The sequence below is a fragment of the Sapajus apella genome, unplaced genomic scaffold (assembly GCF_009761245.1).
Source record: "Sapajus apella isolate SASKATOON/1434 unplaced genomic scaffold, GSC_monkey_1.0 scaffold22, whole genome shotgun sequence".
Lineage (NCBI taxonomy): Eukaryota > Metazoa > Chordata > Mammalia > Primates > Cebidae > Sapajus > Sapajus apella.
In genome coordinates, this window is record NW_022436962.1 from 17,112,134 (window position 1) to 17,125,520 (window position 13,387).

The 13,387-nt window shown below is 41.1% G+C and overlaps 1 pseudogene across 1 annotated transcript; it reads left to right on the forward strand.

The window, feature by feature from the left end:
* The first annotated feature begins 247 nt into the window (after positions 1–247).
* Positions 248–1,024, forward strand: LOC116558925 (annotated as a pseudogene). Its single transcript, XR_004272234.1, has one exon. The product of XR_004272234.1 is annotated as a cell division control protein 42 homolog pseudogene (transcript).
* The last annotated feature ends 12,363 nt before the right edge of the window (positions 1,025–13,387 follow it).

Below are 13,387 nucleotides of genomic sequence, written 5' to 3' on the forward strand. Positions count from 1 at the left end.
GCTGTTATCATAAGTAACAGCCACTGAGCCACCAACTTTGCTGCTGTGGCTTTCTTAGGCTCCATCAGAATATGTCAGAAACATGAACAATACCTACAAATCTATTTGGTGTGTTTACCCTTCTTAATTATGGATGAACTGGTATATTCAATTCTGGAATATGTCAGAAACATGAACAATACCTACAAATCTATTTGGTGTCTTTACCCTTCTTAATTATGGATGAACTGGTATATTCAAAAGTGAATCGGAGGAGATCCCGCACAGTGCTGCCAACGCCCCGGTGGAGAAGCTGAGGTTAACATCAGATTTGAAATATTTAAAGTGGATACAAAACTATTTCAGCAATGCAGACAATTAAGTGTGTTGTTGTGGGCGATGGTGCTGTTGGTAAAACATGTCTCCTGATATCCTACACAACAAACAAATTTCCATCAGAATATGTACCGACTGTTTTTGACAACTATGCAGTCACAGTTATGATTGGTGGAGAACCATATACTCTTGGACTTTTTGATACTGCAGGGCAAGAGGATTATGACAGATTACGACCGCTGAGTTATCCACAAACAGATGTATTTCTAGTCTGTTTTTCAGTGGTTTCTCCATCTTCATTTGAAAATGTGAAAGAAAAGTGGGTGCCTGAGATAACTCACCACTGTCCAAAGACTCCTTTTTTGCTTGTTGGGACCCAAATTGATCTCAGAGATGACTCCTCTACTATTGAGAAACTTGCCAAGAACAAACAGAAGCCTATCACTCCAGAGACTGCTGAAAAGCTGGCCCGTGACCTGAAGGCTGTCAAGTATGTGGAGTGTTCTGCACTCACACAGAAAGGCCTAAAGAATGTATTTGACGAAGCAATATTGGCTGCCCTGGAGCCTCCAGAACCGAAGAAGAGCCACAGGTGTGTGCTGCTATGAACATCTCTTCAGAGCCCTTTCTGCACAGCTGGTGTCAGCATCATACTAAAAGCAATGTTTAAATCAAACTAAAGATTAAAAATTAAAATTCGTTTTTGCAATAATGTGAAAAAAAAAAAAATAAAAAAGTGAATCAAGGCCCGGTGCGGTGGCTCACCTCCCAGCACTTTTGGGATGCTGAGGCAGGCAGATTACCTAAGGTCAGGAGTTTGAGACCAGCCTCATCAATACGGTGAAACCGTGTCTCTACTAAAAATACAAAATTAGCTAGGCATGGTAGCGCATGTCTTTTTAATTCCAGCTACTTGGGAGGTTGAGGCAGGAGAATCACTTGAACCTGGGAGGCAAAGGTTGCAGTGAGCTGAGATCATGCCATTGCACTCCAGTCTGGGCAATAAGAGTGAAATGCCGTCTCAAAAAGAAAAAAACAATAGTGAATCAAAGGAGCTGAAGGAATGGCCTCCACTATCTGTTTATCTATATCAAATGCTTTCAGAGGACCCAGGATTGGTGCATGTTATAAATTATACACACTTCTCTATTGCTTTTCTTGCGGCAGAATGGATGCTCTCTCTCTTTCTGAGGTCTGTCGTTTTAGATGGCTGATGTATGGTATTTTGTTACTTACTGGGTTTCTGGTGCCTTGCATTTCTCAAATAAGGACAGTTTGAGAAAGTTCCAGGTTCAAATGAACTAGATGCCAGAAGGAAATAAACCTTCTCTCTCCTTTTACACAGGTTTGCTCACACCCACAGCTGGGTCAGGTTTATGGCCGAAAGGAAGCTTATCATTTTTGGCTGGCTATGAAGCCAACTGCCAATTTGCACATATGGCTGTTCCTGGACCCTGCCGTGTTTCCCGTGACTCATTTATTTCAGGTGCTATAGCAACAGGTCTGGGATACAGACATGATGAACTCAAGTTCCTCTCTAGTCTGAGTTCAAAGCACCTTTTGCCCTTCAATAGATCAGAAGAAATTTTCTCTTTAAATACCTGCCAGCTGACCCCGAGCTGGCCAAAACAAGAGGGAATTTTCCACCAGGACTTAGTAGAATCTTGGGAGCTTCCTTCAGAAGAACTTAGTGTGTTGGGTTGCAGAAAGATTCCCTGTGAGTCAGAAACTAGGATGGCAGCTCTAGATCTATCAGAACAAGCTAAGACACTAACTCTCTGAAGTTGGACCAGCTCATCTGCTCATGATAACGAGCCATGTTGCAATGAGGTTCCCATGGAGAAGTGAGAAAAATGGGAAGAATGTTATGACTTTTTTATTAAGCTATTTTGTTGAATGTGCTACTCTTTAAAATTTATTGAAAAAATCACCATTCAAGGGCTACTTCAACTATTGGCTCCTTTCAGAATCCTGTTCTGATATCCTCAATCTATCTTAATAGTTCTTTTAATCCTCATAGTACTTGATATTTTTCTTACCTAATGATGTTTACAAGCCCTTTCTTTTGTGAAAAATAATACTGGGTTTTTTAGCCCACACATGGCTTTAGAAAAAGGTGGGTGGTCTGACCTGGAGTATGCAACATGTTTTTTTTTTTTCAGTCCATCCACCTGTTCTTAACTCCATTTATGAAATTCAGAGGTCAGGTCACCATTGAGCCTGATAATTTCTAAGGAATATTCCAGGACCACATTTTTTTAAAGTTTCTGTGAGTTGTCTGCCATAGAATCCCAGGAAAGCACCTATGGCAGAGGAAGCCTGTATACTTTCATTCATTCATTCCTCCAATATAAATGCCTGTTATGTGCTGAGTGCTAGTTCCTGTCCTCAGGGAGCTCACAGTCTAGGGAGGGCAACATTTATGCAACGTATAGTAAAAAATATATGCATGTTCAAGTATGTATATATCTCTCTCACATGAACAACAGACAGCCATGCAAGGTCCTTATCTGGTTGCATTTGTTTATTTAGGTGTAGATTCAGTTTTTTTTTTTTTTCAATAAAGTTTTGCTCTTCTTGCCCAGGCTGGAGTGCAATGGTGTGATCTCAGCTCACTGCAACCTCTACCTCCCGAGTTCAAGCAATTCGCCTGCCTCAGCCTCCCAGATAGCTGGGATTACAGGTGCCTACCACCACGTCCAGCTAATTTTTGTTCTTTTAGTAGAGATGGGGTTTCACCATATTGGCCAGGCTACTCTCAAACTCCTGACCTCAGGTGATCCACCTGCCTTGGCCTTCCAAAGTGCTGGGATTACAGGCATGAGCCACCACACCCGGCCTAGATTCACTTTGATTGATTCCACTTCCACCCCGCCTCCCCTCCATAGACCTCTTAAAGTCTATCCTTTTATGTGCACATGTTCTAGCAAAATATACATTGCTGGTTCATGTGAATGTGATTTTATTTTGCAAATGATATTGCTACATATCGTATCTTATTTCTTCCTGTTCTCCTATTTCAGATCCATCTACACTGCTGGCATACATCTAATTTTGATGGAATTGATTTCATCTGTTTTTTTTTAAGTCTTAAAGCTTGTGTTTTTGAAATCTGTTAAAAACCTTTCCCACCCCCAATCACAGAGATAGCCTCCTGAATTTTCTTCTATACCTTTGTAATTTAATTTCTCATTTTGGAATTTAATCCATCTAGTGACCTGATGTGGAGATCCAGTTTTCTTTCCCACCATACTGTGATCTAGTCGTTCTGATATTGTCCACACACAATCCAGGCTTCCTCCCTTTATTTGTAGTGTCTCTTTCATTATATAAGTGGCCACATGTACACTTGTGAATCTCCAAGATAGGTTCTTTCAGAGTGACTCCCCCAAGGTCACTCAGTCTGTAGGCAGCTTAACTGAGATTACATGCTCTCCTGCCCATCTGATCACATTACTCTCCTAAGATTAATAAAGCTCATGGGACGTCAGAGCTGGAGAGAAACCTGGGAGTTATCCAGGCTAACCATTTCATTTTATATCAGATAACTAAGGCCAAAGGTGCTGAGTGACCTGCCAGAGTCACAGAGCAAGTGGGCCAGAGCGCAACTGCATTTCAGATCTACTGATTTCAAGGCTCCTGCTCCTTTCACTGCACCTTAGAGTGCTCTAAAATCAACACAGTTGATTATGCACAGTAAATTGGAGGGGAGGAGAGGGGGTTTCTAAAGATATCAAGAAGAAAAAAATGAGAACGATCACAAAAAGAACACAACTCAAACAGCACAACAGTGTGTAGTCACAGTGTATGAACAGTCTTCAAAGTGCTAAGGGGACAAGGGTGAGCACTGCATCCCAACCAGATAACCAGCATTCAAGAAAACACCCAAGTTTCCAAGAACAGATTAAATTATGTTGATTATATTCCATTTTGAATGCATAAAATTGTGTAATATATTTTATCAAGATTTGTATTCAAATGCTTAAAATTATCATCAAAATTGAGGGCCAGGTGAGATGGCCTAGATGCAATAGCACCCCAGCAGCAACAAGCATACCTAGTGCCAGCTCTCGATTTCTAATACTATTCTCTCTGGTAAAAGAAACCAGGAATCACTGGAGAAATGACTGATTCTAGGACTCAGGCAGAAAACATACACAAAGAACCTGTAGTGCCAGAAAGCAAGGAAGAGTTCAAACCAGAAAACCACACACACACACACAGAGTAATTTGAAAGCATATCAAAAGAATCCAGGAGCCAATAAAAAGAGCTCTCAATGGTCAGAGCCAAAACAAGTTGAGCAAGAAATAATAATACTGTATTACAACCCAACATACAAAATAATATCTGAGTTATACTGACATAAATACATAGTTGAATAAATAAAGAAATGTGGGAGAAAAGATAGATCTCCCATGCAGAAGAATTTCAAATAATTTGTGTTGATACACCACCCTCAAGGAGAGGGCGCAAAGCCTTCCCACTCCTTCAGTATGGGCACAGAGTGATACCCTTCCTTTCAAAGAATACAGTATACAAAAAGGGCAAAACAGAGGAACTTTACAGTATAAAAACCCAGCAAACACGACCTCTGCCAGGTAATCAAGTTTAACTCCAACACTGATAAGTCATGTTGATAGTACGTACCCTTGGCCAGGCGTGGTAGCTCACACTTGTAATCCCAGCACTTTGGGAGGCCAAGGTGGCCGAATTCCTTGAGGTTAGGAATTCAAAACCAGCCTGTTCAACATGGCAAAACCCCATCTCTACTAAAAATAAATTAGCCAGGTATGGTGGCACATGCCTGTAATCCCAGCTACTTGGGAGGCTGAGGCAGGAGAATCGCTTAAGCCTGGGAGGCAGAGGTTGCTGTGAACCGAGATTGTGCCACTGCACTCCAGCCTGGGCAACAGAGTGAGACTCAATTTAAAAAAAAAGATAGCATGTACCCTTGATATGACGTGATGAAAATATACTTCACCTTTGTGGTCTGCTTACCCCAAACCCACAACCTCGATCTAATCATGAAAAAAACAGGCTAAAATACACCTGACGGTATTCGTCAAAACTATCAAGGTCACTCAAACCAAGGGGAGTCTGAGAAATTGTCACCTTGATGGAGCCTGGGCAGACATGACAGCTAAACACAATGCGGTGTCCTGGATGTGGTCCCAGAACAGAAAAAGACATCAGATAGACATTTTAAAAATCTAAATAAACAATAGACTTTAGTTAATAATAACATGTCTGTATTGATTCATTATTTGTGGCAAGTATACCATGCTAATGCAAGATGTTAGTAATATGGTGTGGGATTTATGGGCACTCTCTATACTAGCTTCATAGTAAATCTAAAACTGTTTTAAAACAGAAATTTGATTTTAAAAAAGAATAAGAGGGCCTACAGTGTCAAGTCCTCATACATCCAGAAAACTTGCATCTCCAAAAATAACAATTTCAGCATTTTGTGTAATTTTTTTCATATACAATTTAAATGAAGATCTTTTCAAATTTAGCTATAAAATGAGATATTTTATACCACTGTATAACAAACCACCATAATTCTATGCTTGCTATATGACCAAACTCAATCCTAAGCTTCGAGACAGCTGTGATGTGCTGTACATCAGGGTTTCCCAGCAGCTAGGATGGCACCTGGCAGATGTCGGGAGGTCTATTTGAGAGCCAGATAAATAAAGGAATGAAGAAATTATGGATGATGCAATCAAATCGATTTAATATAGCAAAAATTGACTTTTGAAGATGCAAAATAATTCAGAGACGTAGAAGACAAGCAGATAAAATGAAACCATTCCAAGATTCAGAGATCCATGTCATGTCCATTAGCATGGTTATTATTTTTAAAAAATGAGAATAACAAATGGAGGTGAGGATGTGGAGTTATCGGAATCCTTGTACACGACAAAGGGAAATGTAACATGGTGGAGCTGCTATGAAAAACATGTTGGTGGTTCCTCAAAACATTGAAATAGAATTAGCACGTGATCTAGCAATTCCACTGCCAGGTATATATAATATAAAAACAGGGACTCAGCAGCTACTCACACACCCGTATTCGTAGCAGCCTTATTCACAGTAGCCAAAAGCGGAAGCAATCCAAACGTGTCATCACTGACAAATAAATAAATAAACAAAGGTTTATATATACAATGGCATATTATTCAGCCTTAAAAAAAGGGAGGAAATTCTGACACATGCTACAACATGGATCAACCTTGAAGACACCACACTAAGTGAAACAGGCCAGTCACAAGAGACCTAATACTATATAATTCCACTTTTATGAAATATCTAAAGTTGTCAAATTTATAGAGACAGAAAGTAGAATGGTGGTTGCCAGGGGCTGGGGAGAGACGGGAATGAGGAGTTATTTTACAATGGGCATAGAGTTTCCTTTTCACAAGATAAAAAGTTCTAGTGATGGTGGTGATGGATTCGCAATGTGAATGTACTTTGGCCATTACACTTAAGGCCACTGAATTATACACTTAAAATGGTTAAAAGAGCAAATTTTATGTTACGCATTTTTTACCACAATTTAGAAATAAAAAATAAATATAAGGTTAAAAAAATCAGAATGAGGTTGAAGCAAAGATGCTCAGATATCATTAATCTGAAAGTTTTTGGCAGAGGGTCAAAAAAGAAGTCTAGAAATCTGTGAGCCATTTCATAGAGCATTTACAAAGCTGCCCAAGAACAGATGGTGAATATTTTCATTGAAGCTTCTTTAGCCATGTTCTAGCTATTTCTACCTTCACTGACATTAAAAATATTTAATTATAACAATAACCTCTGGGTGCTTACTGCTTTTTCATTTACAAAGCACCCTCGAATCCATTCTCATTTGCTGCTCAAAATAACCTTCTGGGCATAGACAGAATCAAAAGCATCGCCCCACTCCATAGATCTGCCCACTTGTCCAGCATCTGCTGTGCTACTCCACCATGTAGCCTAAGCAGCTGTGGGCACAGACACTCCACTGCCTGGGTTCAAATCCTGGCCACTCACTTCCCAGCTGCCTGCCCTTGGACATGTTGACTTAACCCTCTGTGCCTCAGCGTTCTCATCTATAAAACGGGTTGTTTGAGGTTGACATGAGTTAATAAATGCAACACACTTACAATGCCTGGTAGGTAATGGGTCCTCCTAGTGTTAGCTGAATTTATTGCTGTGGATTCAGACAGGCATAAAACATAGATAACAAGACAAGCAGGAATGAGGATGTATACAGGGGATTACACACCACAGGCTAAAGAATCCTGCCTGGGAATATTAGGGAGCATTTCATAGAGAAGGGGACATGTGAGCTTTGAACATGGAGAATGAGAAGGAGGAAAGGAGGCTGAAATAAAATAAAGTAGCTTCAGGCCTGTTCCCACTAAAAACAACCACCCATATAATCCCCCATGGTTATCAAAGCATTACCATATCCACCATTCCACTGTGCTGCAGAGAAACGCAGCCTTCCAGGAGGGGGTGAGAAAGGAATGAGGCCACATCTATCCTTATTTTAGGGATGAGGACCTGCTGGCTCCATGTTTAAACAGTTGCTCTAAGGTCTTAAATGTGCAGTGACTTAGAGTGGGGTCAGCACAGACCTAGTTCTTTCAACTTCTAGTATAGGATCTTTCCATGTGCCAAAGTGAAACACAGGCCTTTTAACCATCAAACTCATTCATTTGTTCAGCTAGTCTTTATTGGACACCTGCCAGGTGCACTATCCTAGGCACACTGATGAACAAAATCCATTGTGGTGTTTACATCCTAGCAAGAGGAAACAAATAACAAGCAGTAAATAAGCTAAATCAGTAAAGTCTCTAGCTTGCTAAAAGATGAAAAATATAATGTAAAGAAAGAAAAAAACAGAAGTGCGAGGGGAGGGGAGGGGCATCTTGAAGCATGAATTAGGATGCTGGGGTGATGGCATCACTGAATTCTGAAATGTGCTCTCTAAGCTAGTGCTCACATGGGATGCATCCCCTCTCTATCCCCCAAGGCAGTGGACTCAATGGGGAGCATCTCTTCCCACCCAGGGTTTGTTGGGTGCTAAGTGGCCCGCAGCTGATTCCAATGCTTTGCCTTCCTCTTTGAGAGAGAACCGGAGTTTTATCCTCCAAACTCTCACTAGCCTTCTCTCTCCCCTGAACCCATGGCTCCCCTGCAGATCTTGCTCTGTCCTGAAAATCTTTAGGAAGAACAAAATGATGATTTTTGTTTCTCAGCAATAAGAAAGCCTTCACATGCTCAGACTATGAAACAAGAGAGTTTTCTGTTTAGCCCATTGGAGTCCCTGTACCGTGCGCTGTCCAGCTTTGGTTTTAACCCAGTTAGGACAAAGAAAAGGTCACTTTCCTCCCAAAGCAGGTGGACAGTTTGGTGCTGCTTTACATTCCAAAGCAAACAGGGCTCTTTTCTTTGTCTTTACCCAAATGCAAAGCCTTCTTCTTTTATACCAGGACTTCTGTTGACATAACCAGAAATAAACTCACAGGAGAATGCTCAATGGAGGCGCTTACCCCAAGGGGCCCTTTAAGGTGCCATGTGCAGAAGACATGCCTGTCTGGCCTTATTCACTTCCTTCTGCCCCAGGTGGGTCCTTCTCCCCCTCGCCTCTACGTAGGGCTTCTGGTAACAAGAAGTGATGATGTTAGAATGTCACTACTTATTCACAAGCAGGCACAGCCATCCAGAAAGAGATAAGCCCAGCAGAGGCCCCAGCCCTGGATCATCTTAGTGGCCCTGGGTGCCAACAGAGCCACAAAGCGGGAGCAAATCACTATAAACAAAGTCAAAAGCAAATGCCTATATCCCTACCCCCACCTCGACCTCCCAGACTTTCAACTTCAATAAAACCTATTTCCCGGCAGATCACAAAGGAAGCCTAGCACTTAGGGGTGGAATAGGCTTTTCTTCAGCATTTCTGCTTTCCTTTCTGTCCATCTTTGATTTGTGCTGAATTAGCAGTGCCATCCTGGCTAAAGTTGATACTGCAAAAGAGTTTGGTAGAGGGCAAGATACCACGTATGCCCAAGTCAAACAACCTCACCAGCAGTTATGTTTTAAACCCTGACTCTGCAGTCCAGTTTCTTAGAACTGTTCTATGGGAGTGAAAACTAAAGAGGACTTCCATCTTCCCCTGACCCTGCTGGCCTTCGCAGCTGGAATGTGCTGGGAATCACTTCTGGCACTGAAAAGGTTAATTGTCTCCTGCTGTGAAGTAGAAGCTGAGAAAAGGGTCCTGGGCAGGGGAGGAATTATGGTAAATGAGGTTTTCTTTATAGTACTGCTCATTCTCAACATGCTGAAAGGGCATTAGTTCACAGTCACTTTCTCTGGAATTACCAAATCTGCTCAGGAAGCCTTCATTAGGATATTAAACAAGACTTAATAAGTGAAAGTGATTTGCATCGCTGATAATCGTGGGCATTAATCAAGACGACTTCTGTCTCTCTCTCTGCAATATGTTTCATGTTCCACTGTAAAAGCCCTTTAATTCTGGAGGGCTTCTTAAAAGGGAAATATTACATTTAGAAAGCCATTTTTAAAATGATTTACTTAGCAAAGATCACTATAAATAATGTTCTACTCCCTCCTCAGCTTTAACTATCAGAATAATTAATACTGTGAGGTTTGAGTCAGGGATAGAACCAGATGTGTTCCCATTTATCAGACATGGGCTGCTCTTATTCTAATAAATGTTTCAGCTTTTAAAAAGAACTCTAAGTCTGGCTTCAAATTAAAGGACCACATTTTGCACTTCTACTTGAAGTCACACATCGCAGAAATGTTCTATCACTCCGGGGGCCAACACCTTCAGTATTAGCTTCTGTGCCACCCAAAAGCCTTGGATGGCAAGCAGTAAAATAAGGCAACCTGCTCATAGTGGTCAATAAAATTAGAAACAAATAAAAGGGAAGTTATTTAAGAGAGCTGCTGCTTTCTTTATAAGGCAGCTGTCTCTTGTTAAATCGGTGGCTTCAGAGTAAAGGGACTTCCATCCAAGGGAAGCTTGTTTTATGACATTTAGAAAGAAGAGAAACAAGAGTTAATACTTTGGTTTAGGCGAGTGAAACATCAAGGGTTTTGCTGGGGTTTTTTCCTCTTCTACTTTTTCTTTTTTTAATTCCTGGTTTTCAGCTTCACAAATGGATTATTTTTCAAGGCTTTCTGAACAAAAGATCAAGGCAATCTTGTTACTTTTCATGGTTTAAAACAGTGTGAGAAACATCAGTTTCCTGTATCTAAAGCAATATAAGTCAAGGGCAAGTGGAAGAGAAAGGAGAGAAGGATGGAAGTCTCTATCCCAGACTTGTGCCTACAATTCAGGTCTGCACAGTCTCACCACTCCCCCTCCATTCTCCTTCCCTCCCTCCCTCCCCAGCCTCCCCCACGACAGCCCTGCAGAAGCTTCCTGTAGCAGAGAGAGGTGTGTGTCTACATATGTTGAAAACACACACACAGAGTTTATATATAGATCCATGTACACACTCAAAGTTGCTGTGCCACTGAGAGGTTTCAGATCTCCTAGCATAATTTGATTGCTGTTTCTGCCCTACTTAGGTGATAGCATCTATTCTCCTGCTCCCTTCAGTTCAGGCAGCCTCATTTGTTATGTCTCCGCTAAAATTAACTCCATGTTAATTTCTAGAGGCTTTGGAGTTTATTGCTGAAAAAAAAGAAAAGGTTATTTGCTGGCAGTGACTAGGGACATGATGGTTTGCATGCACTAGGGCTCAGCACTCTAAATGGAGCTCAAGAGATGAGCTTTGTGTGAGGCAGAGGAGACTTGATCCACCCTAATGGACTGCAACATGAATTATATGCCCTACTTCACCACTTCCCTGCTTCACTAATCTGGGATAGTTCACATGGAGCCATTTATCCAGAAGAAAGAAGATATGATTCCCAACTGAGGGCTCTCTCTGTCTTTTTTCTTCTCTTGTTTTCTTGTTTTCCTTCTTTATTTCTTCTTAGATCCCCAGCACCAAGCTATCATACCTTGTATATTTCTCTAGCCCAGGAGAAAATCTACTTATATTCTTGTGAGACATCTCAAGTTTTTGCCCACTGCTGTAATAACATAGCAACTACCTCTCCCTGGGCACCTAAGAAGTATCAGACCACTTGCTAGGGGCTGACAAACGTTGCCTCTATCCTTCAAAGAAGACTATATCATCCTTAATTTACAGATGAGAAGCTGAGGGTCAAAGCCACTAAGTAGCCGGTACAAATTCACATAGCTATTGAGTGATGAAAGAAGAAACTGAATCATGGTCCTTTAGGTCTGTTTGATGCCACATTTCACACACCTTTTCAAAACACCCTGTCTGCTGCTGCTACGCTTGGCTAGAAAGAATGATTGCAAATACAGTACAGTAAGGAGCAGTGTCATTTCTCTAGAGACACTTCAGTGGGAATGTGAAATCTGGAATCTGGAAATTTGGGTGCCACCTAATTGAGCAGTTTCATTATTACTGTCACAGTCTGAAGTGTCCTATCTCTTTTAATTAGAGAGAAAATCCACCCAGCCATGGACATGTTTTCTGTCAGAGCCCCAGAAGCTACACCACCACTTCTATTCGTTTATTTTCAGGGCCAATAATCAAGGTCAGAAACCTTAAAAACGCAGAGTTTTCAAGTTTTTGTCCTAAACATTTTATGATATCATCAAAACAAAAATTGTGCAGTCAATACAAATTTCAATGTTCAGATCTACTTTTTACTTGTTAATCTTCTGTTTGATACAACTTGATAGTTCAAGAGATGATTGAATTTGTGGATTAACTAGTTCCCATTACTTTTCTTCCTCCTCCTCTCCACTGTTCACACACTTGGCTGTTAAAGTTCAAAAGAATTTCTACTAGAGAAAAAAAGAAAACATTACAGAAATGACATGCAGATAAGACAACTACATGACTTATTAATTTTTGAAGGACTACAGGGAGAAATATAAAGAAAGGATTAAAGCTATTTGTTTAAAATAATTTGAGAGGCCTAAATACAGCAGTTATACTTTATGGAATAAACAGATGTCTGGAACCTCTGCTTCCTTTAGATCCCCCACTAATATAACAGAAATAAGGCTGTTCTTTTTTTAAAGAAATAAACCACAGGGATAAATAAAAGAAGAAAAAAGACAAAATCATATGTTGGAATCTGGAAAGCAGATGTCCAAGTGATAACTGACTGCAGATTCAAGAAAACTGCATCCTTGCCCAATAGTAAGGAAAAAAGCCACAGAAATAACTTGGTTTAAATTCAGAATCCAGAAGGATCCACGGCTTGGTGGAACCAGGCACCTCTGGAAATGGGGTTGCAGGTAGAGCTAAGAGCAGGGGACTGGTTGAAAGTTTGTGTAAGAAGCGCAGATCTCTTCTATATTATACTAAGCGGGAAAACTGTCCTCCCCTGCCTCAGCCAGCAGAAGACTGAAGGCTTAGTTCCCAGGGAAGGGCTCTGGACTGTGGACAAAAGCACACTCAAGGATGGGAGGACTGCAGTGAAAACAGAACAAGAAAAAGTTTGTGTGAAGAATATGGAGGCCCACCTGCCCTACCTCCTCACTCCTCCTTCTTGCCCACTTGGCTCCCAGAATTACTGACAGCAGGAAATTTGTAAAACCTTCAGCAAGGTAGCTGATCAGCCTAAGGGAAAGGATGTAAAGATACTAATGTCTGAGTTACCCCAAGAAAAACCCCAAGCAGATTAAACTACACGGAAGCCCTCTAGGCACACAGTTTCCAATTGGAGTTCTATGGCCCCATTGTAAAATGTGAACAGAAAACCAAGTGTCACCAGACTTTTGAGAAAATCATCTAAAATAAAGTCAAAAAAAAAAAGGAGAAAAGCAACTAGAAGACGGCAGAGACAGAAAGAGAGAAAGAGAGAGAGAGAGGGGAAAGAGGGGAGTAGAGGGGCGGGGAGGGGAGGGGAGGGGAGCGGAAGGGAAAGGAGGGGAGGGGAGGGAAGGGGAGGAGAGAGGAGGGCATAACCTAAAACGTTATGTCCAACCAAACAAATTTTCAAACATGCAAGATCTCAGTGCATTAA